Genomic DNA, 25,942 nt, shown 5'->3' with positions numbered 1-25,942 from the left:
CCTGGAGTATGCCGTCCAGTTTTCAGGAAAGATGTGCTGGAACTGGAAAGTGTCCAAAAAAGGGTAACAAAACTAAAAGGGACTGAAGGACATTAGTTATGAGGAAAGGTTACGAGCACTGAACTTATTCTCTCTGGAGAAGAGACGCTTGAGAGGGGATATGATTTCAATGTACAAATACCATACTGGTGAGCCCACAATAGGGATAAAACTTTTCCGCAAAAGGGAATTTAATAAAGACACCCAGCCATTCACTAAAATTAGAAGAAAAGTGGTTTAACCTTAAACTGCATAGTGGGTTCTTTAATCTGTGGGGTTCTTTACTATGTAACCTCCAGGTGAAAAGAAACATTCTCTGGAACCCAGACATCAATGACTTAAGGAGTCCGCCTGCTAATTTTCAAAGTCTGGAATGTTCATGGGGGAGAAGACTAGAAAGTGAAGTTCTACCCAAGCCAGAAACCAATTGGCCATGAGAATTCTGGTTTCTCCTGAATAGTTGACATACAGCACTGGCGAAAGGTGCTGAGAGATAACCAAACTGCTGTAAGTTCAACTATGTCCATAGGGAAGAGACCTTCATACATAAACCAAGTCCTTTAACGAATGGGTGTTGCTGGTGCTCACCCTGATGACCTTCCAGACCCTCGGGAGAAAGAACTTACCTCCAGGGCCAGATCTGAGAGTTAGTGGGCCAAAGATAGCCTGCTCCTGGGTATTAGGCACGTTACATAGGGTTGTCAATGGGGGTCAGACTCCGTAGTAATAAGAGCGGGAAATTGCGCCTGGAACACATTTAACTACAAGTGTCTAATGAACTATTAGGAAGGTTATATATGGGCTTGAGCTCAGAAAATCACACCAGTCTCCTGACTGACCATGTGTTTCAGACCAATTATTTTGCAGGCCACCCACAGCCTTGGAACTGGGATACTGCGTAGATGAGATAGGGCAGGATTATCCCACAGGGGTGTAATGTGGTGACAAGGTCAGAGGAAAAGGATATTTTGCCCTAGCATTATGCCCGACCACAAGGGTAGCCCTCATTGTGTTGGTAACTGCCGAATTAGATCTAGGGCCCCCAAAGACCATGTTTCTTAAAGTATCATATGACCCTAGGAGAGCTGCTTTGAAGGTATCTGCAGGGTTAGCAGGAATCACCAGTGGACCATCACCAGTGCCGGTGGCCAAAAAAGGACAGCTCAACATTTGGAAGGGATAATCCCTCTTTTGACATAGGAAGTTATGTCGGTTTAGCAAGACATGGGATTTTCCCAGCTCACACAATGGGGAGGACTATACTATCCAGTTTTTTAAACATTTTCAGTATGGGAACTGAGGTATTCCTGAAGTAGTAAAGATATTTTGGTAAATAAACCATCTTGATAAGGTTGACCCTGCCCACTGGGATAAGAGAAAGTGTTCTCCAAAACGTATATCTCTGGGAAAAGAGCATAAGTTATTATACAGGATTTATATAGCGCCAACAGTCTGCGCAGTGCTTTACAATATAAAGGGAGACAATACAGCGACAATATAATTCAAGAGGGTTAGTAGGGCCCTGCCCCTGCAAGCTTACAATCTAATAGTAAAGGAATTATTATTATTATAATACACAATTTATATAGCGTTACAGTTTGTACATTGCTTTATCATCATAAGGGCAGACAGTAAAGTTAAAGTACAAATCAATACAGAAGGAATCAGGAGGCCCATCTTGTTAGCGCTTACAATCTAAAATAGGTTAAAAGAGAGTGTGGTATATCAAAAACAAACAACATTCATACTCACCTAGGTGGAGATCGATCTGATGCTGCATCTGTCCCCCATGGGCTCTACACCAAGAACGGAGCGATCAAAGACCGCTGATCACTCTGTTCTCGGTCTTCAGTGAGCAGAAAGCCGGTGACTCTGTCCCTTACTGGTAAGCTCTGGCTAACTGGATCGCTAGGCTATAGGGGAAGCGAGAGAGGCTGGCTTAGGCTCTCAGTAGCAGAGGCTGATCCAGCCACCGGTCAAACATCTGGGTGGATCTTGACATTAAAATAACGATCTCTCCAGAGCCTGAACCGGCTGAGTGATATCAGCTGAATACAGGTCGTAGAAGTACAGAACAAAGTGCCCTTCTGTGATCAACAGAAGTATGGTCAAAAGCGCTTTGGCCCTACTTCTTAAGCTCCATAGAAGTTGCCATGGACCTGACAACCTGCATCCCAAGATATTTCAACTCGGCCATCCAACACAGCGGTGTGTTCGTAGTTAGTTTGGGATGTCAGTCATCAGCAACGTGGCCCTTAGGGAGGAAGATATTGGAGAGTATTGTCTCCCTGGATGGGAGAAAGGGAGCAGACAGACAGTTTTTAGTATGAGGCTAACCAGGGCATAAACCCAGACAAAAGGGGATACAGTAAATACACAATCTCACTGCCCCAAGGTAAGATGGAAAATACAAAAATAAATTATATATGTTGCATTAGAAGAATCAACTTGGGCTACAGAAAACTTGTAAATTCTGAAAATACCATCTTCGCCTTAACCCAGCCACCCCCCACAGGGAGGCTGGAATCCAACCTTTAGGCTGGGTTCACACTGCTGCGGGGGGAGATCCGGATGTGATTCGCACCGCAAATCACATCCGATCTCCGTAGCGCTGCGAGTTCAGCCATACAGATAGTATGGCTGAACTCGCAGCGGTCCCGCAGCAAACTCGCACGGGACCCTTTTTTTCGTCCGCAACAGAATCGGATCGCATGGGCGTTCACACCATGCGATCCGATTCTTGTGCGAGTCGGCAGATCGCACTGCGATATGCGATCGGATCTGGGGGTGTCATTAACATAACATTGACACCCCCAGCCGTCCGCATAGGGCAGTGTGAACTGCCGGCGGGAGTAATGCGATGCGGGAAAACGCCGCGGATTCGCGGCGTTACCGCATCGCAGCAATGTGAACCCGGCCTTAGCGTGGTATAAAATCAGTACAGGATAAAATGTTCAAAAAAAAAGGAGGAGGGAATCAACACTTGGCAATGTAGAACCCGCAGCAAAACGGATGAAAGTACGCAGTAAAGCATTCAAGTCCAAGTCTCTTCTGATTAGGCCTATATCGGACTGGGGATGGTCTATTTTTGCCGGTAAGAGTTGTTTGGCACATGGGGATGGCAGCCATAACTGTTGTAAAGCTGTAGCTAATCAGGTGCATCTGACTGCGCAGTCATTTGCACAGTAATAATGGAGCTACCAGGTGTGCCCTAATAAACTATTTCACCAGTCAGCATCTGGCAGAAAATATTTGGCTAGTTATCAAATTCAAGCACATGAACACCAACAATCAGCAGCTATAACCGGCCAACATGGTTTTCCACACCACAAAATTATACACCGCTCAAAAAAATTTAAGGGACACTTTTTAATCAGAGCATAGTATCAAGCTGGTCAGTTAAGTAGCAGAGGGGGTTGTTAATCATTTTCAGCTGTTTTGGTGTTAATGAAATTAACAGGTGCACTAGTTGGGCAACAAATGAGACAACCTCCAAAACAGGAATGGTTTTACAGGTGGAGGCCACTGGCTCTTTTTTTACTCATCTTTTTGGACTGTTTTTCACTAGTTTTACATTTGGTTAGGGTCAGCGTCACTACTGGTAGCATGAGGCAATACCTGGACCCTACAGAGCAGGGATATGCAATTAGTGGACCTCCAGCTTGTAGTTTTACAACAGCTGGAGGTTCGCTATAGAGGTTGCACAGGCAGTCCAACTCATCCAGGATGGCACATCAATACGTGCCATTGCCAGGAGGTTTGTTATCACAGTCTCAAGAGGATGGAGGAGATTCCAGGAGACAGGCAGTTACTCTAGGAAAGCTGGACAGGGCGGTGGAAGGTCCCATCAGCAGGACCGGTGTCTGCTCTTTTGTGCAAGGAGGAACAGGATAAGCACTGCCAGAGCCCTACAAAGTAACCTCCAGCAGGCCACTGGTATGAATGTCTCTGAACAATCAGAAACAGACTTCATGAGGGTGACCTGAGGGCCCCAAGTCCTGCTCGTGGGCCCTGTGCTCACTGCCCGGCACCGTGGAGCTCAATTGGCATTTGCCATTCAACAACAGAATTGGCAGGTCTGCCACTGGCACCCTGTCCTTTTCACAGATGAGAGCTCTATACATGTCAGAGGTGAAAGGGTCTGGAGAAGCCGTGGAGAATTTTATGCTGCATGTAACATCATTCAGCATGACCAGTTTGGCGGTGGGTCAGTGATGGTCTGGGGAGGCATATCAATGGAGGGACACATAGAACTCTACAGGCTAGACAATGGCACCCTGACTGCCATTAGGTATTGGGATGAAATCCTTGGACCCATTGTCAGACCCTATGCTGGTGCAGAGGGTCCTGGACTCCTCCTGGTGCACAACAATGCCCAGTCTCATGTAGCAAGCACATGCAGCCAGCTCCTGGAAGATGAAGGAATTGATACCACTGGACCCCATGCTCACCTGACCTAATCCCAAAAGGAAAATTATGTTTCGGTCCATACAACGCCGCCAGGTCGCAAAACAGTCTGTTCAGAAGCTCACTGATGCCCTGGTCCAGATCTGGGAGGAAATACCACAGGACACCATCTGGCGTCTCACTAGGAGCATGCCCCAATGTTGTCAGGCATGCATACAAGCATGTGGGGGCCATGCAAACTACTGAGTACCATTCTGAGTTTCTGCAATTACATTTCTGCAAAATGGACTAGCCGGCTGCATAATTTTCTCACTTTGATTTTCAGGGTCTCTGAAATCAGCCCTCTGTCTGATGGGAATAAAAATTACCAACCTACAATGTGGCATCCTTTTGTTCCTAACACATTACCCAGTTCATAAAAGTATAGATATCCAGCATGATATTATTTTCCCATTGAGATTCGATGTGTTTTCAAAGTGTTCCTTTAATTTTTTTTGAGCAGTGTATGAGCCGTTTCTCTCTACTCCTAACGCAAGCCATACATGAATCAAAATTTCAGCCGGTTTAGCAGTAACGAGAGGAATTCCGATGCATGTATGGGCAGGCTGGTTATAAACGAGTTGATCTATAACTCAACATGTGTACAACCAGCATGTTGAGTTTTCCCAATCGATCAGTGCCACCCCCACTGCCAGAATACAATGCCTCAGCAGAAGCGATTCCGACATCCACGATGAGTGTGTGGATGGGGGAAGTCTGCTAATTTTTTCATTGAACCCGCTGGTTGAAGGAGAAAAAAAATTTGAACAATGTATGGCCTGTAAAAAAAAAAAAAAACATTACATATAAATCATTTGTGCAGGTTTGCCTTAAAAACTACTTCATTTTTTTAAAAAGCAAACACCTCTCCTCATATCCTCCCACCTTCTCATTTCAATAACTTCTCCTTGTGCACATGCAGACAGCTCAGCAGTTTTCTTGCAAAATGAACAGGTAATTTTAGCACAAAATGCTTTAAAAAAGTATATTTAGTAGACCAAAAGTGGGCAAATAAGGGAAATTCTTGGTTAGTGTTGACAAACAGTTTTCTGGAAATAAAAGTCCTACTGCATAAAATATATAAATAGGAAGGGCATAATCATAGTTCTGGTTGGCCCTTGCCACTGCTGCCTCTGAGAAACTGATTTCTCACAACCTACAGCAAGACACATACATTTATATCAGCCAAGAAGGGGAATACTTCATACAAACTGATGAAAGGCTAAATACACAGCAATTCTGTAACAATTACCGTATTTATCAGCGTATAAAAAACGCTGGGGTATAACACGCACCCCAAATTTAGGAGGGAATTTTGTGGAAAAAACTTTTAGGAGGGAAATTTAAGGAAAAAAAACTTACATTTAAATGCAGCCTTATCAGTGTCCATCTGAAGCCTTGTCAGCGTCATTTGCAGCCTTGCCATGCAGCCTGTCCGTCATTGTAGCCTTAGTGCATTAGTGATGTCCGCTTATTTTTTTTTAAATGGTGCCGCCGAGATGTCCTGTGTATCTCGTGGCGCCCGGAAGTTCTTGGCGACTTTCGGCCGCTCTCGGACCTTCGACGGCTTTGGGCCGCTCTCGGACCTTCGACGGCTTTCGGCTGCTCTCGGACCTTCTCGGCAGCTTTCGGCCACCTCGGCGGCTTTCGGACCTTCTTGGCGGCTTTCGCCGAGAAGGTCCGAGAGCGGGCGAAAGCCGCCGAGAAGGGCAGAGGCGGCCGAAAGCCGCAGAGAAGGGCAGAGAGTGGCCGAAAGCCACCGAGAAGGGCCGAAGGCGGCTGAAAGCCACCCCGAGCCCCAAAAATCATGCAGAATTCGCGGAGTATCGGCGTATAACACGCACCCACGATTTCCCCCTGATTTTAAGGGGAAAAAGGTGTGTGTTATACGCCGATAAATACGGTATTTGCAATTACAGTAAGTACAGTTCTGTTTGAAGCTTAGCTTAACCACCTCAATACAGTGCACTTACACCCCCTTCCTGACCATACCGATTTTCAGCTTTCAGCGCTCTCACCGTTTGAATGACAATTACTGCAACACTGTATCCATATGAAACTTGTGTCCTTTTTTCCACACAAATAGAGCTTTCTTTTAGTGGTATTTAATCACTAGTGGGTTTTTTATTTTTTGTGCTATAAACAAAAAAATAGGTACATTTTGTGAAAAAATGCCCTTTTCTGCGTTTCTGTCATAAAAATTTGCTAATTAGTAATTTTTCTTCATAAATTTTTTCCAAAATTTATACTGCTACATATCTTTGGTAAAAATAACCCACATTAGTGTATATTATTTAGTCTTTGTGAAAGTTATACAGTCTACAAACTATGGTGCCAATCACTGAAAATTGATCACATCTGATCAGGCCTTCAGTACATCAGGTGTATCTCATTTCTTGAGACACTAACAAGTCAGGAAAGTACAAATACCCCCCAAATGACCCCTTTTTACAAAGTAGACATTCCAAAGTATTAAGTAAGTACCGTATATACTCGAGTATAAGCCGAGATTTTCAGCCTCTTTTTTGAGGCTGAAAGTGCCCCCCTCGGCTTATACTCGAGTCACCGCTGTCTGACTGCCCGAACAGCGTGTCGAGCAGACAGACAGCGGCCATTCTACCTTTCAAAAGCCGCGCCTCCGCCTCCGCCTGTGATAGGCGGAACACTCAATTTCCCAGCAGTCAGTGTTCCGCCTATCACGGGCATCGGCTCATCCTCGTACTACGGACGAGGATGAGACGATGTCCGTGATAGGCGGAACACAGACTGCTGGGAAATTGAGTGTTCCGCCTATCACAGGCGGAGGCGGGGCTTTTGAACAGGGGAATGGCCGCCAGGGCGCCGACGAAGAGCGGCGATCCTGGCATGGGACGACACGGAGGCTCGGGACGGGACGACACGGAGGCTCGGGACGGGACGACACGGAGGCTCGGGACGGGACGACACGGAGGCTCGGGACGGGACCGGACTGGGGCTCGGGACACAGGTAGGCTGGACACACAAGGCTGCACGGACACACACACACACACACACACACACGGATGGACACACACACACACACACAGGGATGGATGGATGGATGGATGGACACACACACACACACACACACACACAGGGATGGATGGATGGATGGATGGACACACACACACACACACACACAGGGATGGATGGATGGATGGACGCACACACACACACACAGGGATGGATGGATGGACACACACACAGGGATGGATGGATGGACACACACACAGGGATGGATGGATGGACACACACACAGGGATGGACGGACACACAGGGATGGACGGACACACAGGGATGGACGGACACACAGGGATGGACGGACACACAGGGATGGACGGACACACAGGGATGGACGGACACACAGGGATGGACGGACACACACAGGGATGGACAGGCATATCTCACCCTCGGCTTATACACGAGTCAATAGGTTTCCCAGTTTTTTGGGGGTAAATTGGGGGCCTCGGCTTATACTCGGGTCGGCCTATACTCGAGTATATACGGTACCTTGGTGAGTTTTTTTAAGTTGTAATTTTTTCCCACAATTCTTTGCAAAATGAAGATTTTTTTTTTGTTTTTTTTTACAAAATTGTCATATCAGGTTATTTCTCACACACAGCATATGCATATAACAAATTACACCCCAAAATACATTCTGCTACTCTTCCCGAATACAGCGATACCACATGCGTGAGAGACTTTTACACAGCCTGGCCACATACAGAGCACCAACATTGAAGTGGCACTTTCAGACGTTCTACGAGCAAAAATGACACATCTCATTTCACAACCACCTATTACACTTTTGAAGGCCCTGGAGTACCAGGACAATGGAATTGCCCATAAAATGACCCCATTTTGGAAAGCAAACACCCCAACGTATAATATGTGAGGCCTAATGAGTCTTTTGAACGATTCATTTTTTTCCAGAAGTTTTTGGAAAATGTAGAAAAAAATTAAATCGCATTTTTTTTAACAAAGTTGTCAATTTATAAGATATTTCTAACACATAGCATGTATGTAGCAAAAATTACACCGCAAAACACATTCTGCTACTCCTCCTGAGTATGGAGTTACCACATGTGTAGGACTGTTACACAGCCTGGTCACATACAGAGGCCGAACATTGAAGTAGTACCTTCAGGCGTTCTAGGAGCATAAACGACACATCTCATTTCATTCCTACCCATCACACTTTTGAAGGTCCTGGAGCACCAGGACAGTGAAATTGCTTTCCAAAATGGCGTCATTTTGTGGGTAAACACCCCAACGTATATTCTATGAGGCATGGGCTGCCAATAGGTACTCGGGTACTCTGATGGCCTGGTGACAGGTACTCGGATGGGCTGGGACAGGTACCCGGGTTCTCGGATGGGCTGGGACAGGTACCCGGGTTCTCGGATGGGCTGGGACAGGTACCCGGGTTCTCGGATGGGCTGGGACAGGTACCTGGGTTCTCGGATGGGCTGGGACAGGTACCCGGGTTCTCGGATGGGCTGGGACAGGTACCCGGGTTCTCGGATGGGCTGGGACAGGTACCCGGGTTCTCGGATGGGCTGGGACAGGTACCCGGGTTCTCGGATGGGCTGGGACAGGTACCCGGGTTCTCGGATGGGCTGGGACAGGTACCCGGGTTCTCGGATGGGCTGGGACAGGTACCCAGGGTTCTCGGATGGGCTGGGACAGGTACCCGGGTTCTCGGATGGGCTGGGACAGGTACCCGGGTTCTCGGATGGGCTGGGACAGGTACCCGGGTTCTCGGATGGGCTGGGACAGGTACTCGGGTTCTCGGATGGACTGTGAGTGACAGGTACTATGATGGGTGGTGACAGATGCTCTTTTTTTGGGGGGGCAATCAGTATGATTTGTGTGTACTGTAAGCGGTAACGAGATGTTACCGCAATCTCCTCCTCACACACTATTGGTGTGTGAGGAGGAGAATCCGGTAACATCTAGTTAACGCAGTTTGTTTACATTTAGTGATCGGCTGTGAAAGGATCACAGCCGATCATGTGGGTCAACAGTTTACCAGCGTCTGTGATGAGCAGTGTTCCCGGGAACACGCCGCCGACGTGCACACGCAGGGCGCTCGCGATCATCGCGGGCACGGGCCTTGCACAGTGGGGGTTTAACCATCTGTGATCGGCCGTGACTTCATCACAGCCGATCACGTGGTAAACAGCCATGCCCAATGGCTGTTCACCCCCCTCGTGGCGAGCAGTGTCTCCATGACACGCCGCCACCGAAGGAACAGGGATTTGTGCGTACGATTGCGCGCATTCCCTGTTTAAATGGGAGGACGTCATACAACGGCCTTCCGCCACAATAGGTGCACCGCCTGGCCGTCATTTGATGGCCGGCGGTCAGCAACCAGTTAAAGTGACTAACTTTAAAAAAATAAAATAAACAGGCTTATACTTACCTGCTCTGTGTAATGGAGTTACACAGAGTGGCCCGACCCTCTTCTCATGTCCCTTGCTGCCACTCCTAGTTCATCCTCTTCTTGGCGTGCCCACATAGCATGGCAGGGGCATCCCTTAATGGTGGGCTATGTCCAAGGTTTTAAACAAAAACTTCAGTTAACGAGAGGGAGCTACTTTGCTCCTTCTGCTGCTCGGTCACTATAGCCAACCTGTAAGAAGGCTGTGTCATGTATTAAATATGTGCTTCTAACAGCAACGTGTGTGTAAAATACAGTGGATATCGAAAATAAATCACTACCCTTTAAAATAATCACATTTTGTTGCTTTGCAGCCTGAAATGAAGACAGACACACTTTTTGTTTCATCCAGCTGTATTTACCCAGCTCATCTTATTACATCAAAGTGAAAAATAGAACACCAAACATGTCAGACTAATTTTTTTTATTCAAAAACAGAATCACTGCTGGTTAACTACTGGTTGTGCCAATACATATATGAATAGCATTTATGCATATAATCTGTAGAAACCAATTCAGTTTAGTAACTACAAGAACAAAACCATGAATGTATTTTTCTATGCATCTCTCATAGAATGCCAAGTAATTGTTTTCTGTGACGGATCGAACTGTCATGGGTCAGCTCTGTAATGAATGTATTGCATTACTATAATGATGGGAAATTATCAATTACATTCAAGTGATTCACCTCACACAGTTCTAGGGGAAGTAGTGGTAATGGATTGGGGATTTAATTTGTGAGGTCAAGTAGGCAGCAAGGCCTAATGCATCCAAAACTTTCCCCGTCATCCACAAGCAGAGTATTAAAGCAAAATGTGGACTCTTAGGTACGTACTGGATCTCTGCTCCAAAATTTTGATCAGAACATCATGTACAGTGCTGTGAATTTGTCCCCTTCCTGATTTTTTTTTTTGCATACTTGTCACATTTAAGTGATTCAGATCAAAACAAATTAATATTACACAAAGATAACTCAAATAAATATAAACTGCAATTTTTAAATGAGGAATTAATTTACTAAAAGGGGGGGGAAAAAAAAAAAGCTGTCTAAGACTGCCTGACCACTATATGAAAAATAATTGCCCCCTAAACCTTGTTGTGTCCTCCTTGGCAGCAACAACTACAAACAAGCATTTGAGATAACTGGCAATGAGTCTTTCACATTGCTGTGGAGGAATTTTGGCCCACTTTTCTTTGTAGAATTATTTTAATTCAGCCATACTGGAGGGTTTTACAGCATGAATGGCCTGTTCAAGGTCATGTCAAAACATCTCAATCGGATCCAAGTCTGGACTTTAACTTGGCCACTCCAAAACCTTGATTTTGCCATAAAATTGCACTCTGATAAGCACATTTTATGTTGTGCCCATAAGAGTGGCCCTTAACATAAATTGTGCCCATCAGTGTCCACCTTATTTTATGTTAAGGGGTAACATCTATAGTAATGCTCTGCAAAGACACTAGCAAGTGGTTGCAGTGCATTAAAATTAGTTTTAAAGAAAAATAATGTGGGGAGAATATAATGTCCCACAATGCCCTGTAATGATAAAGGAAATCCTGCAGTTACTTCCTTCTATTCACTTCCGGTTTGTGCTGCTTTTAAGATGGCTGACGTCATCTTCTGAGGGTAGGTGCGTAGATCATGCATTTTAGAACAAGGCTTGATAAATTTACTATGAATCTAGGAGCCAGCTAAAAAAAAGTTAGGAGCCAGTTTTTTGTTTTTTTGCATATTTCTTTGCACATGTTTAAAAAAATTTTTTTAGGCCTGAGGATTACATAAAACACCCTAAACATTGCAGCGACTTGGAAATGACTTCTGTAATAGAAGTCAGTGTAAGTTGCCGAGTCCTCATAGAAACGACTTGTCTCCTCTCTGGGCAGTCTGCCAAGAAAAGAGCAAAAAGATACAATGTTTACACTTGAATTAATGAAGTAATCTCAGTGTGTAGACGTTCTCAGTTTAACCATTTAAAGACTAACTCTTTTCTGACACTTGTTGCTTACAAGTAAAGGTCCTGTATTTTCTGCCAGAAAATCACTTAGACCCCCCAAAAATTATATATATATTTTTTAGCAGAGATCCTAGGGAATAAAATAGCGGTTGTTGCAATATTTTATGTCACACGGCATTTGCACAGAGGTCTTTCAAATGCATTTTTTTGGGGAAAAAAATACACTATTTAAAAAAATTAATAAATAAAAAAAAACGGTAAAGTTAGCCCATTTTTTTTTCGTCCAAAAGTTTTGACTACCTGTTTTTTATTTAATATATAGTTTTTTTTTTTTTTATCTAAATCATACAAGTAAACTGATTGGAGGTTTGTTTTGTCTAATAAATGTTTAAATGTAAGAAATTTTCTGCATCACTTATGAAGGCTGCTTTCACACTGGAGCGAGCAGGAGTTGATGGTAAAACACTGCAAGTTTTAGCGGCTCTTTACCATAATTTTAGCGGCGCTATTTGGCTGCTAGTGGGGCACATAAAATCCAGCTAGCGGCCGATACGATACTAAATCACCCCTTTTATAACCATAAACCAAAAAGAGGAAGGCAGCGCTGGATCAATTGGTGGAATTTGTGAAGCCGGTGATCCCCACGGGAGACATCCCCTATTGGAAGGCCCTAATAGGTGGCATGAGGAACACTTATAATAGGGAGCAAAAGAAGGTCCAGGATTCCCTGAGATCAGGAGCTGCAGCAGATGACATTTATGTACCCAGGCTGTGGTACTATGACAGACTGCATTTTTTGGCAGGCCAGACTGAACCCAGGCCAGCACTCTCCAGTCATCCTTCAAGGCTTTCTTCCCCCCCAGCTGAGGCTTCCGACGTCCAACCTGGGCATTCCAGACAGCAACATGTGGAGTAGCCCAGCTTGAGCCAGGTATAGCATTCTTCAAAATATTTCTGTTTGTCAAATTAATGATGTTAAATATATGTTAAATTTTGATCACTAATTTCTGATTTCACAAAGTGTTTTACATATCAATAGACAGTAGTGGCCACAAATGATTGGGACAAGAATGAAAAATGTTGGGGTCACAATGATAGTCTTTTCTATTTGTTAACATTCAATTTGCAACAGTCATGAGCTGAAAATTGTGTGTGATTGATGAACCAAAAACTAAAACAATGTCCCTTTTTCATACAAAGGAAAGCCTCAGCCAGGCTGTGGAAAGTGGCAGCCAGGAGGTCGCCGGGCCCAGTAGACTGCCCGAATCCCAGGTCCCTCTCCTCCGCCTTCTACAAAAAAGAACCAGGAAGAGGAGTAGCCTGAAGGAGGCAGCAATTGGCGTATTTCCGAAGGCTACTGCGGCCCTCAGAACCCCCTCTTCCCCCCCAGTGTTCAAGAGGAATATGCCTACATGACAGTCTGCAAAATGCTGGAAGTGGAGACGGGCCAATGCCTCTTATGTGAGAAAGTCATCTTGAAAGCCCTACATAAGTGGTTGAGGTGCGAACTCAAGTCAAACCCACATTTGCGAGTTCGACCATGGTCCTCCTCCTCCAGGTCCTCCTCCACCTCCTGCCATACCTCCAACACCAGAGCCACAGCCTGGAAAGAAGCATCTAAGGAAGACCAGAGAGTGATGGCCTGAGTTCAGTCTGGTCTGACAAAAGATGCAGACTGTTGTATGACCACAGCCTGGGGAGAGATGCATCATTTGCTGCTGTACCTGATCTCTTGTAGTCCTGGACTGGATTGTGCTCACTATTATACGGACTCCTCAGGCAACCAATTTTGACTGTAAAATAATTGATATGTGCCTTTGGGTACAAAGGCTTCGCAAATTTCAGTAGTTGCCTTCCTCTTTATTTTGTTAGGACCCAGAATAAATGGAGATTTTGTTTTCAGAAATACTTGCCTTGCATGTACTTTTCAAAAATACAAGGTCAAATTAACAAGGGACATCAACCAACCTCCTTGAGGTAAAAAAATACGAGATAATAATGGTGTTGTGCTAACATGACACACAAAACGAGAAATAATATTATGGAGATCACTAGAAAAAAAAAAAAAAAATGCAGATCTTGATTATAAAAATAAAAAATACAACATTATTATGGAGATGTGACAAAAACAAAATAATATTATTCATGAGATCACCAGAAATAATAAAGAAAAGTTTGAGAGAAGTTTGTGCGAATATGAGCAGCAAAACAACTTCATTCTTCTAGCATTCTAAAGAAGAGAATGCGCTGCATTAAACTATTTAAAAAATTGCAGCATGACGAATGTGCCATCTCCATTACATACAGTCATTTTACCAGACCGAGCGATTCCCTCTAGTAGTTGAATCTGAGCATGCGTAAGTTTTTGCGCATTTGAATTGCATACACACAAACGGATTTTCGGATAGGAACTTTTGCCGACCGAAAAATTGAGACCCTGCTCTCAATCTTTTGCTGGCCAAAATTACGCCAGCAAAAGTCGACACAATCGCATTTTCCGACCAAAAGGCTCTTATCAGACTTTTGCTGGCGGAATTTCCGATTGTGTGCACGGGCATTAGAGTTGTAAAGGCAGAAGGTTTATTATCTTAATGCATTCTATGCATTAAGATAAAAAAAAACGTGTGTAGCAGCCTCCCCAGCACTCCACTAATTACTTACCTAAGCATTTCTCTCCAGCAATGTCCATGAGTGTCTTAGCTGTCTGGGAATCTCTTCCTGATTGGCTGAGACACAGCAGTGGCATCATTGTCTCCCACGGCTGTCAAAGTCAGTGGGCCAATCAGGGGAGAGAGGGGGCGGGGCCAGGTTGGGGCTCAATGTCTGAATGGACCCACGGAGCTGTGACTTGGCTTGGGTGCCTACATAGCAAGCTGCTTGCTGTGGAGACACTCGACAAGAGAGAGGGGCCATGAGCAGCGAAGAGACACCTGAGAAGAGGAGGATCCAGGCTGCTCTGTGCAAAACCAGGAGGAGGCAAGTATAACAGGTTTGTTATTTAAAAAAAAAATAATAATAATTTTGAGACTTTACAAATCACTTTAAAGTGGTTGTAAACCCTCACATATAACCAGTAAAGTGAAAACATATTGGCGGAAAACTGTTTTCTGCATTCGCCTGAAAGAAGAAAAGGTGTTGATAATGGCACCAAAAAAGGGGCGGGTTCCACACATTGCGGGGGAGTATTAAATCAGTGCGATGTATCACAGGAGATGGGATATGGTCACTGCGGCTGCCCGGCAAGGGAAATTCAAATCCAGCTCTGTTGACACAGCCAGAGATCACCACTCTGATCGGGGCACTGGTGAGGCTGCATTGATCTCTTGTATCATGTCTGCAGTCTTTGACAAATGTCCTGTATCAGGTCTGCTTGAGGTGCAATAAATGGAAATTTTGCTAATACTATTAGCAGTTTGTTTAAATTTAAGTAAGAGATTGCAGACATGATACAAGAGATTGTTAGAGACTGCTTTTTTCTTGAGTTTCTCTTGCACTAAAGGTGCCAATAATGGGCAACAATTTATATTAATTTAAATTGATATTATTTTAAAAGTTGAATATAATACAATTAAATGCAAAAATATAAACCTTTTCTGTACCAAAATTTCCATTTGGTGCACCCCTATAAGAGTTAAAACAAATCCTCCTACATAGGGTTTACTTGTTTATCTGCAGTCTTCTCTATGCTACACTCCTCCAAAAGGGGAGGTCGTGTTGAAAATGTCTTCATCTATCAGGAGCAAAGAGGATAGGGGCTACTAGACTGCAGTTACAGTGTGTGAGAGCTGATTGGAGGAAAGGAACACACACCCTTCCACACAGCAGAAGAACCATGTTGTGAATACACAAGCTCCGTTCTGAGCACCCCACCCACACAATTTCTCAGAAGTGACTCATGCAGATCACAGAGGAACAAAGCACCAGCGGGAAATCATACTTAGAGCTTTGGAGATAGACAAGTACTACAGATATGTGTGATTTGCTCAGATTCCATGACTGAGGTTTACAACCACTTTAACAGTGGCAGGGGTAATTAAAATGATAAACTTGTATTTATTCATGCAAAACCTTTATCCCAAAAGGACAAATAAAATATCTGTAACCGCTTATAAAGTGTGAGCTGGAGTTTAGCTTTAAATTGTAGTGGTTCTAAATCTACTAATACATTTAACACTACTCTCCCTCCCAGACTCACAATGATGTGGTCTGCTGTGCCCTCCTATACTCATTCTTCCAGAACGGATTCTCACTATTCTAGGTGGTGTGTTACTGGCCAGATCACCAAGTGAAAACAGATTTAAAAAAAAAAAAAAAAAACGGATGCAGCCACCACATCTAACAAGTATGGTATGGTAAGAGACAACATAATACATTTTAGGTTATGGGCCCAATACCACCAAGTCCAATTGCGGGCAGGGAAAAAAATATATATATATATTCCTTGCAGTGAGGCTGCGCCTGCACTTCAAGGGTTAATATTTTATTTTGTCCAGGGGAGAGGAGAAATAGTTTTACTTACCTGATCATTCGCTCCCCCGTGCTCTGGCAGTGAATGGTCACTTGCAGTCCTCACGATCACAGCAGGGTTATTAAAAAGTTTCTAAACCTCGAAAAAATAAAACCTGCAAGACAAAGGCATAATGAGCTAGTATACATCGCATACTAGCTCATTGTGAAATACTTGTCTTAGAACGATGCCCTGGATCTGAGTCGGCCCGCCGAATACAGCGTGGAAATTTTCCACTGGAGGTACTTCCGGGTTTGCAGCTTTGGAGATGTTATTGGCCAGAGTTGCAATTACATCGTGACCAGGAGCCGCCGGTCACCGCACAACTTCTGAAGAAATGGCACCAGCGGCCCGTTTCTTCAGTGCGCATGTGCCCATGACGTCGCCAGCAGCACATATGCATTGTGCAAGTTTAGGAGATATTCGCAGTACCTACAGGTAAGCTTTATTATAGGCTCACCTGTAGGAAAAAGTGGTGTAACAAGGTTTACAACCGCTAACACTGCTCTGACCTTGATGACGTTAGGATCCTACACTTTTAAAGCGCAGGGGTGCAGAAGTTGTGGGGAGTGGACTAGTTGAGGATCAGGTAAGTAAATTTCCTTTTATTGTTCCCCTAAACAAACTATCAATTAACCCTTGCAGTGCAAGCACAGCACAACTGCAAGGGATTTTTATCTGCCGGGAGTTTGGTTTTAAAGAAAATGTGTACCAAGAAGATAAGACAGTGACATTTAGATTGTAATGCATACAGAGAGAAGATTGGAAATAAACTTGTTTAATGTCTGAAGAATTCATAGCTGAAAAGATTTGAATCTGTGTGTCAACATATTGGCCTCCGCGGGAGAGACAATATTAGTCTGATATTAGGTTCTGGTTTTAACGTATTTAGAAAAGCTTGTCTTATGAAAGATGATATTTGTGTGACATTTCTGTCTTAAGATAAACAAGCATAAAAAGCTCACAACCTAGTTACCTGTAAAATTAAATATAGCATTTATGTCTTTGCTTAAAGCAGGAGTGGATCATTGTTCTCCTATGCCTGCAGTCACATCACTTACCTGTAATATCCCACATCTGTCAGGCAGCTGGATCCTGTAGAAATCTGTTCAGTTATCAGGTCCTTTTCTTGTTACTGAAATTCCAGCACCAAGGGAGTTAATAGTTACGATGCTTCCACTGCAGGGAAAAAAAGCTATGGATGGGGGACCATTCTCTCCTGCCTCCATTGAGAAGGCCTGTGCATTGATTACACAGCACAAAACATCTAATGGGGAAGATTCTGATGAGTGACAAGATACTTTCCCACTCATTAAGAGATAGTGTTACTTGTAATGTAATAAATGCAGGGTCTTTTCTCAATGGATGGGGGGACTGGCAGGTTCAGTTAGATCTTTATCACTGCAGCTCACAGAAGACTTGGAGGTATTAACTCCCTCAGCTCAACAGCAGGACGTGGACCTGTCATTAAGCCACAGATTTCAACAAGATCCATGTAGGACATACTGTACAGTGATACCTCGGATTGCGAGTAACTCGGCTAATGAGCGTGTCGCAATACAAGCTATTACTTTAAAAAAAAACCTGGACTCATTTTGCGAGTGTTGTCTCACAAAACGAGCAGGATTCAAGCCTCTGCGGTGTGCAGTACCACATTTGGCCAGAGGTGGTTGGGCGCCGGTGACACTCGGAGCCGTTAGGATGCACTCAGAAATACGCAGTCCTCAAGTGTTTCCGAACCTCTCCAAGGGTTTCCAAGTCCATCCGAGCGGCTCAGATCGGTCTCTGAGTATTTCTGAGTCTCTCCGGTGCCCCACCCCCCCCACCTCTGGCCAAATGCGGTACTGCATACAATAGAAGTCAATCTGGAACGAATTATCTTTGTTTCCATTGACTTTTATGGGGAAACTTGCTTTGATATGCGAGTACTTTGGATTACAAGAATTCTCCTGGAACGGATTATGCTCATAATCCAAGGTGCAATAACTTTGCCCACTCAATAAGCATCTGCGACACCAAGGCCGTGGCCAGTACAGGCCCGTAATGCTGACCCCACTACCGTAAACATGGACCGGGCCACTGCCTCGGGTCTCCTGTCAGTAGGGTCCTTGAATGCAGGAGTCCCTTCTACCAGAATCGTGGTTACTTTATTCAACCTGGATACTGGGGGGTTAATGACCGGAGGAGCTGGCCATTTTTTAAGGAGGCTCTCCTCAAAGGGGTAACGCACCGCCATTCTTCTTGGAATTCAAAAGGCCCATTGCGGGCTTCACCATTCCTTGTAGATGAACTTCTCAAAATAAGTCAAAATATGGAAACGCCTTAGGTATACGGGTCGGTTTACGGGACCCAAAAGGGACGGACACCTCAGTAGAAGATCCTGCTGCATCCTGTATTTTCAGGGTATCCCGCACATCGGTAATAAGTGTGTCAACTAGCGCTTTTTCCTGCCCTGACACGGAATCATCCTCACTGTCCGAACAGTCCTGGTCTGCATCCTCCGACACATCAGAACAAAAACCATGCTGTTTTGAGGTGAAATGACCCAGCACTGGAGATGAAACCGCTGTGAGGCTACAAGAAAATGGCCACCGACCGTTCTTGCATACAAAAAACACAAGGAAAATGACCGCCGGACCTCTAGAAAATGGCTGACAGCCATGGTCTGGAAAGAAAGGGAAAAGGGTGGTGGCCGCCGGAAAATGGAGACAGCACATGCTGAGGAAAAATGTACACAGGCACCGCAGACAGAGAAAAAAAAAAAAAAAAAAGGGCAGAAAGACACACGGACCCAAACAGCCAGCGCAGCCCCTGTCAAGGTACAGAACCCCCCTGGAGGACACCCGGCCCAGGTACACACACCGCACCTCATGCCCAGTCATGAAGCGTCTCCCGCGGGGAAAGGAGGGAAAACAGGATAGGGAGAGAGGAAAGGGAGAGCGAGAGACCCCCTAATCGACCTCCCAGGGATTGACTAGCTGCTCTATCCTGCCGAAACAGGGAGAGCTGTACTTACCCATCTGGTTGGAATAGCTGGAGGCATTCCTCCACAGACCCATCACCCGAGCAGTACGGGGTGGCGGCTGGCCACAGCACACTGACACAGACAGCAGTAGCCCGGTCATATGTGTGTCCTGGAGCATATAGCTCACCGGCCGCCCCTGGAGCAAAAGGGGCATGTCGTGGCCAACGCAGTGCGTAGCTAGGGCCTGCTCACGCTCGATGGCCAGGCTGGAGAGACTACAAGGATCTACATTATCCAGCGTGTCACCCAGGCAGCTCTTGATAGAAGATCACAGGATCAAAATCTTGGGGAAAAATCCAGAAATTCCCAGGACCAATGGTCCCTTCAGGGAGCCTAGGTCCTTCTTCACTAGGCAGAAAAAACTGAGCTGCAGGAAGCAGGCTGAAGGGTTATAGCCAGAGGGACCGTTCCCTGGGCAGAGCTATGCTGTCCTGCTGTTTTTAAATGAATTGCGTGTCCTGCCTAGTCCACTCCTGAAGGTGGGGTGATAACCCTATGGTCAAGATTTAAAACACACACAGATTCCTCCTCCCCCCCCCCCCCCGTTTTTCACAGAAGATCGCTATAGCTCTATTGTGGATCAAAGCAATTTGTATGCTAGTCAATTCGCCGCTAATCCCCTTGACCCTTGCCAGAGATTGAAGACCTATTACGGTCTCTGAATTTAAGACCTTCTTGGGCCTATCCCTCCTCATGGGCATAACTAAAAAGAGTGAGTTGCGGTCATATTGCTCCACTGACCCAATTCACCATATGACCTTGTCCTCTGCTTCCTTGACCAGGACACGATACGAGCAGATCTTGCAGTTCAGGAATTTCAATGACAATGAACTCTGTCATCAGCGTGTCATTCAAACAGTATCTTCCCAGCAAGCGTGCCAGATACGGGGTCAAGATGTATAAGCTCTGTGACAGGGCCACAGGCTATACATATAGTTTTATGGTTTATGAGGGAAAGAGACAGTTACGTAGAGCCGGAATACCCAGACTACATAGGGAGCACTGGTAAGATTGTGTGCGACTTGGTGTCACCCTTACTCGGAAAGGGGTACCACTTTGTGGACAATTATTACACATGCATGCCACTTTTTAGTCACTTGTTTGATCGTGGAATTGGTGCATGTGGCACAGTGTAATCCAACTGCCGGGGCTTACCCCAGCGACTTGTAGATTCCAATCTTAGGCTGGGGGAGAGAGCATGCTTGAAGTGCAATAATTTGCTCGCTGTGAAGTGGAGGGATAATAAGAATGTTTTCGTTCTGTCCTCCCTTCACGCAGACACGATGGTCCAAATTCCTACGGTGACTGGTGTTGTGGCGAAACCCTTCTGCCTCCACGAATATAACTTTAATATAGGAGGGGTGGACCTCAAAGACCAGTTGTTGGTGCCGCACCCAATTGCCCATAAGGCCAGACGCTAGTATAAAAAAAAAAGTGTCTTCATATTTATTCCAATTGGCTCTGCTGAATGCTTATGTGCTATACGCATGCGCAGCTCATTGTACAGTGTCGGTAATGACGTATCTGACTGAACTCCTGCATGTCACTGTCTCAACCAATGAAAGCCGATGGCAATTATGACCTGGAAGCCAGCCACCTGAAGATGTCAGTGGCTGGGTGAGGAGCTCAGGGAGCCAAGGGGAATATAGTTCTGCTTTAACCTCTTGCCGACTGCATAACGCATATATGCAGAGAGGTAGGAAGGCTTTAACGCTTAGCTAATGTATATATACATCCACAGCAGGTTGAGGCTGTGTGCTAACAGTGTGCTCACTGTACTAATGGTATATGGTTAGCTTAAAAGTGGTTGTAAAACCACAAGGTTTTTTTTTACCTTCATGCATTCTATGCACGAAGGCAAAAAACCTATGTGCAGCAGCCCGCCCAGCAACCCCCCCCCCCGCCCAGCTCCAAATACCTACCTGAGCCCACTCTCGATCCAGTGATGTCCACAAGAGCCTTGCCTCTTCGGGACTAGCAATCCTGATTGTTTTTTTTGGCAGCAGTGAAAGCCATTGGCTCCCGCTGCTGTCAATCACAGCCAGTGAACCAATCAAGAGACGGAAGGGGAGGGGCTGAGCCGAGGCTTCAGGTGTAAATGCACACACAAAGCCACAGCTCGGGAGTGCACCTGATTGGGGTGTCCCCAAATCAAGCTCCTTGCTGTGGGTGGGGCATCTGGCAGGAGCGCCGCTGCGTGACCCAAGATCACAAATCAGGTAAGTATAATTTGTTTGTTATTTTTAGGTTTTATAAAACAAGGCTTTAATATCGCTTTAACAAAGGATTGGAAGATAGAAAAGTTGGCATGTTCTAGGTTAATGAGTAGTAGCTAAGCCTATCCTTGGGCCTTTCTATTGGGACAGACTGATCTTCACAAATGTTTACAGTCAGTCCTGACACCTTCTCCTAACAAACATTTAAAAACTAAAAGATTTAGAAAGATTTAAAGAAAACTTTTTTCTATTTTTTTATTTTTGTTTTTTTAGGTATGCTTTGTGTGGAAATATACTTGAAGTCAAGGGAACCAGTGACAAGAGTGTGTGTGCCCAAAATCTGCAGCATCAGAAAGTGGATCTGTTAATAGAGGTTCCTGCAAACACATTGTGGTGTTTGAATTTATTTTCAATTCTCGCAAAATGACAGGTTCCCTTTAAAGGGAACCTGTCACAAGAAAAATATAGTGATCGAGATTGCTGATCTTCTGAAAATGCTAGAAAATTGCAGGTAAGCCAGTCGACCGTTAATGGGCAGGCTGAATATACCAAGTTGATTGATCGAGCAACTTGGACAAACCAGCCTGCCGCATTCACTTCCAATTATCGCAAGCGGCTGCTATAGCTGCCAGCGCCAATCAGCAATTCCTCTCGGCGGCTTACCCCACCCACAGAACGCGACTGCCGATTACCCTGCCAGCACCGTTTTTATTGATAGGGGGAATCATGCTAATTTCTTTCCTCCAACCTGTGGTTGCAGAAAAGAAATTTGCACCGTGTATGGCCAGCCTTACGCTTGCCCACTGGCTTCAATATTTTCTATTGCAAATCAGGAAAGTCAAAGGACAATCAGAAGTACTGCATACCTGTTGTCGTTCATAGACTCAGATTAGTAAACCAAGAGGGTTGGCATGACAAGCATTTTCATAAGGAAAGCTTAGCAATGGCAGCCTCCATCTTCCTATCCACCTTCATAACAGGTTTCATTTAACTACCGTAGATAATTTTGTGTCCTAGTGGTACTGTCCACATAGTGCAGCTTACATTAGTAATAGGAAAAGCCTGCATTCAGGGAAGTCTGAACAGAAGACGAAACAAAATGAAAGGACTCTAAGAAGGTTCTTTGAAGAATAAAAAGGCAAATTATGCATCTCTAAATGATATAGATCAGCAGGTGAAGCACATAATGATTTCTTCATGTTTTGGAGGCGCACAGGTGGATGCAGACTTTAGAGAAGCACATTTGACTTTGCTTGGTGTGCTTTGTACTCGGTCACAATTTGGATGAGACCACTGCATGAGAAATACATGCAGCTTGGCTGGCTCCGCTTGTTACAGCTCAGTGACAGAAATTGGACATAGCAGGTGAACACAGTCTGATCTATTTAACTTTTAATATACAATAAAGCCTTGAATCTGAATCAGAAAAAGTGAACTGCTTCTCCTTTTATGCAATTTGTGATACCTTGCACGTCACTTCTCCATCAACAAATTAGATTGTAAACTTGGTCAAACAGGAACCAGAATAAACTGGAAGCACATAAACAAACAACTGCTTTATAACAAGGACAGAGGCTTACCGCCCTGTGTCAGCCAGGTCTCAAAAAAATAAATTATATATATATATATATATTCCACTGGGAATAATAGAGAAATACTGGCTACTCATAAACGATGCGTATAATAAGCAATTTTTGCAAGCTAAGCAGAATATCTTAATTATTGCTTTGTATTTTAGCAAATGCATATTTGGAAGCAATGCTATGCCTCAATAGCCTATTGCCCATGGAAAGGGCAATTCAACAATTCTTGGAAAGCAATTCTTCAACCATCTGACTTAACGAGGTTTTGTAAAAATTTTTTTTTTTTTTTTTTTTTTTAAGGTTAGGTAGATATGAAATGATACATAGTCTTGCCACAGGAAAATGTATTTTGGATGGGACTGGAATCAAACAAAGTAAAAAAACACAAATAAAACACAAAAAGTTTATTGTACAAATAACAACAAACCAAGGGGTTATGATGTACAGACCCCATACAAATGGCACATCAAAACAACATATGAGTACTCATCAATCAGCTAAAGAGACCAAATTAAGGTCATTGATATATGAATGAAATTCCCAACGCATTTCAACTTTCGCTGTCTTATTCAGGGGGTTGATGAGATGAGTAATCAGTGTCCCCCCTGCATTATCTGCATTGACTGGATTTCTGAATCTGGTAAGGCTCTTACTAACAGTCAGAGATTAATAATTATAGATTATCCTCGCGCCGCAATGAATAAGCAACAGGAAAAGAGAACTTATGGTTGCAGCAAAACACCGGCAGGGGTACAAACCCTCCCCTAGATGTGTATAGTATCAAATTAATAAGCGGTGTTGCACCTTATTTTTCATGTTCGGAGTACACAATCATTCACATTGCATTGGATTGGATATTGCTTTGCACTGATGCACTTTAGAAGGTGTACATTTGATTTAATGAGCTTTGAGTAGTTATATTTAGTTATTTATATTATTTTGTGCACTATTTACTGATATATATTTATCTATTTATTGCAGTTATTATTTATTGTGGAGCGCAACACCACTTAATTAATTTGATAACAGTCAGAGATGTCCTGGGGTGAGTGTGCATCACTCAGCCCACCACACCAGCGGATGCAACGCCAAACCGATATGGGCGAGGTGGGGGACACAGTTACCACTTGCACGCATGGTGCTATAGGCCACCTAGGAAAGTCTCCATTAGCACTTGCAGTCCTGTTTTTCTAGGTATACCTGCACATTTTGTATTTTTTGATTGGCCCAGGCATGCTCCATCTTCAATTTTGGGGTATGACCTTGATGCTGGCTGGTAAGACCTACCTTAGCTTTCTATAAAGCCGGCAACTGCAAACAGATACTTGATGTCAGATTCCCATATTGCTTTTTGCACGGGTAGGTCTTTTTGCTTGTTGCACACTATCATTTTTGCATTTCCACTTTTTATCATCCATCTTTGACTTGTCTCGTTTTTCTAACCGTGGCACTTGTGTTTCTTTTTATATAGATGTTCCCACAGCATTAAGCTGAGGTTTATCCAATTTCATTTTACCATCTGCAGTGAATGTGTGCCCTCTATAATACTCCGTGAATGTCACTGTCAGCATCTTCAGATTGTGGTAAATATAATCAGAGTGTAACATTCATCACCTATTTTTGTCTGCCTATATTCCCTTAAATCGGGGACATTTCCCCATTATACATCTTGGTTTTACAAATCTTTGGCCTGGAATCAATATTTTCCTCAATATTTGCTATTTTTCAGTGCAATACCTACACCGCCTTCATAGGCATTCTTTATTTTGGATATCTACAATGTTTTTCTGGCATGAGTAAGCTATTACTATACAAATTTTTTTTTATAATCCTTCTCCGTCAGTGTATTTAAAAAGATGTTTAAAATATATTTTTTTTAATACAGTTTTTATATAGAGGTCAGATGTCCCTTGAACGCTTTTCTGCCTAACTGGTTGCCTGTTGTGATCCGGGGCATCATCGTGAGTGTGTTTATTATGTCATCTTGTTTTGACTATTTTTTGTACGTTTTGGTCATTGTATTGTCTTTTGTAGAGTCTTTTGTAGAGATTACCCATCACATTAACCCCTGAAGAAGACAACAGAAGCTGAAATGCGTTGGAGCTTCATTCATACATCAATGACCTTAATTTTGTTTCTGTTTTTTAGCCGATTGCTGGGTACTCCTATAATATTGTGTGAGATAGACATTTGTATGCGTTCTGTACATCATAACCCCTTAGTCTGTTTTTAATATTTGTACAACAAACATTTTGGATTTTGTGTTTACTTTTTTGGTGCCTTTAAAGTGCCATCCAAAATAAATTTTCCTGTGACAATCTCCTTAGGGATGTGGCACTGTTTGATAGTATTGGCAGTCTGTCTGACATAGTTGGTCTAATGCATATTATTCTGTATTCTCCTTTTAAGTCAGCAGGTGGAGCTTTAGTCTTCTTTTCAATGCATTCTAGTTTTCATTCCTCCCTCTGAAACACCTGTTTACAGATTCACAACAAGTGAATGCTTCAGAGTAAGTGACATCTCTTTGGGATGACTTCCATTGAGTTTTCAACAGGAGCCAGCTGGTCTGAAAGAAGGGGAGAACTGCTTTCTGCTATGGTGCTTGAGGAACCCTATAGCAAGTATTTCATACAGTAATTATAAAAATAAACAAACCCAAAACCATTATAGGAAAATACCAGTACAGAGAATCCATACTAGACATTGCCAC

At 44.0% G+C, this 25,942-nt stretch overlaps 1 protein-coding gene across 2 annotated transcripts in view; it reads right to left on the bottom strand.

Moving 5' to 3' along the window:
• FNDC3A (fibronectin type III domain containing 3A) overlaps window positions 1-25,942 on the bottom strand; it is a 443,791-nt gene that overhangs the window by 320,442 nt on the left and 97,407 nt on the right. The window lies entirely within an intron of this gene.

The sequence above is a fragment of the Lithobates pipiens genome, unplaced genomic scaffold (genome assembly GCF_037356315.1).
Source record: "Lithobates pipiens isolate NorthernLeopardFrog02 unplaced genomic scaffold, aLitPip1_a1.2 Scaffold_16, whole genome shotgun sequence".
NCBI lineage: Eukaryota > Metazoa > Chordata > Amphibia > Anura > Ranidae > Lithobates > Lithobates pipiens.
The sequence above is the reverse complement of the archived record's forward strand: the minus strand, read 5'-3'. Positions and strand labels throughout refer to the sequence as shown.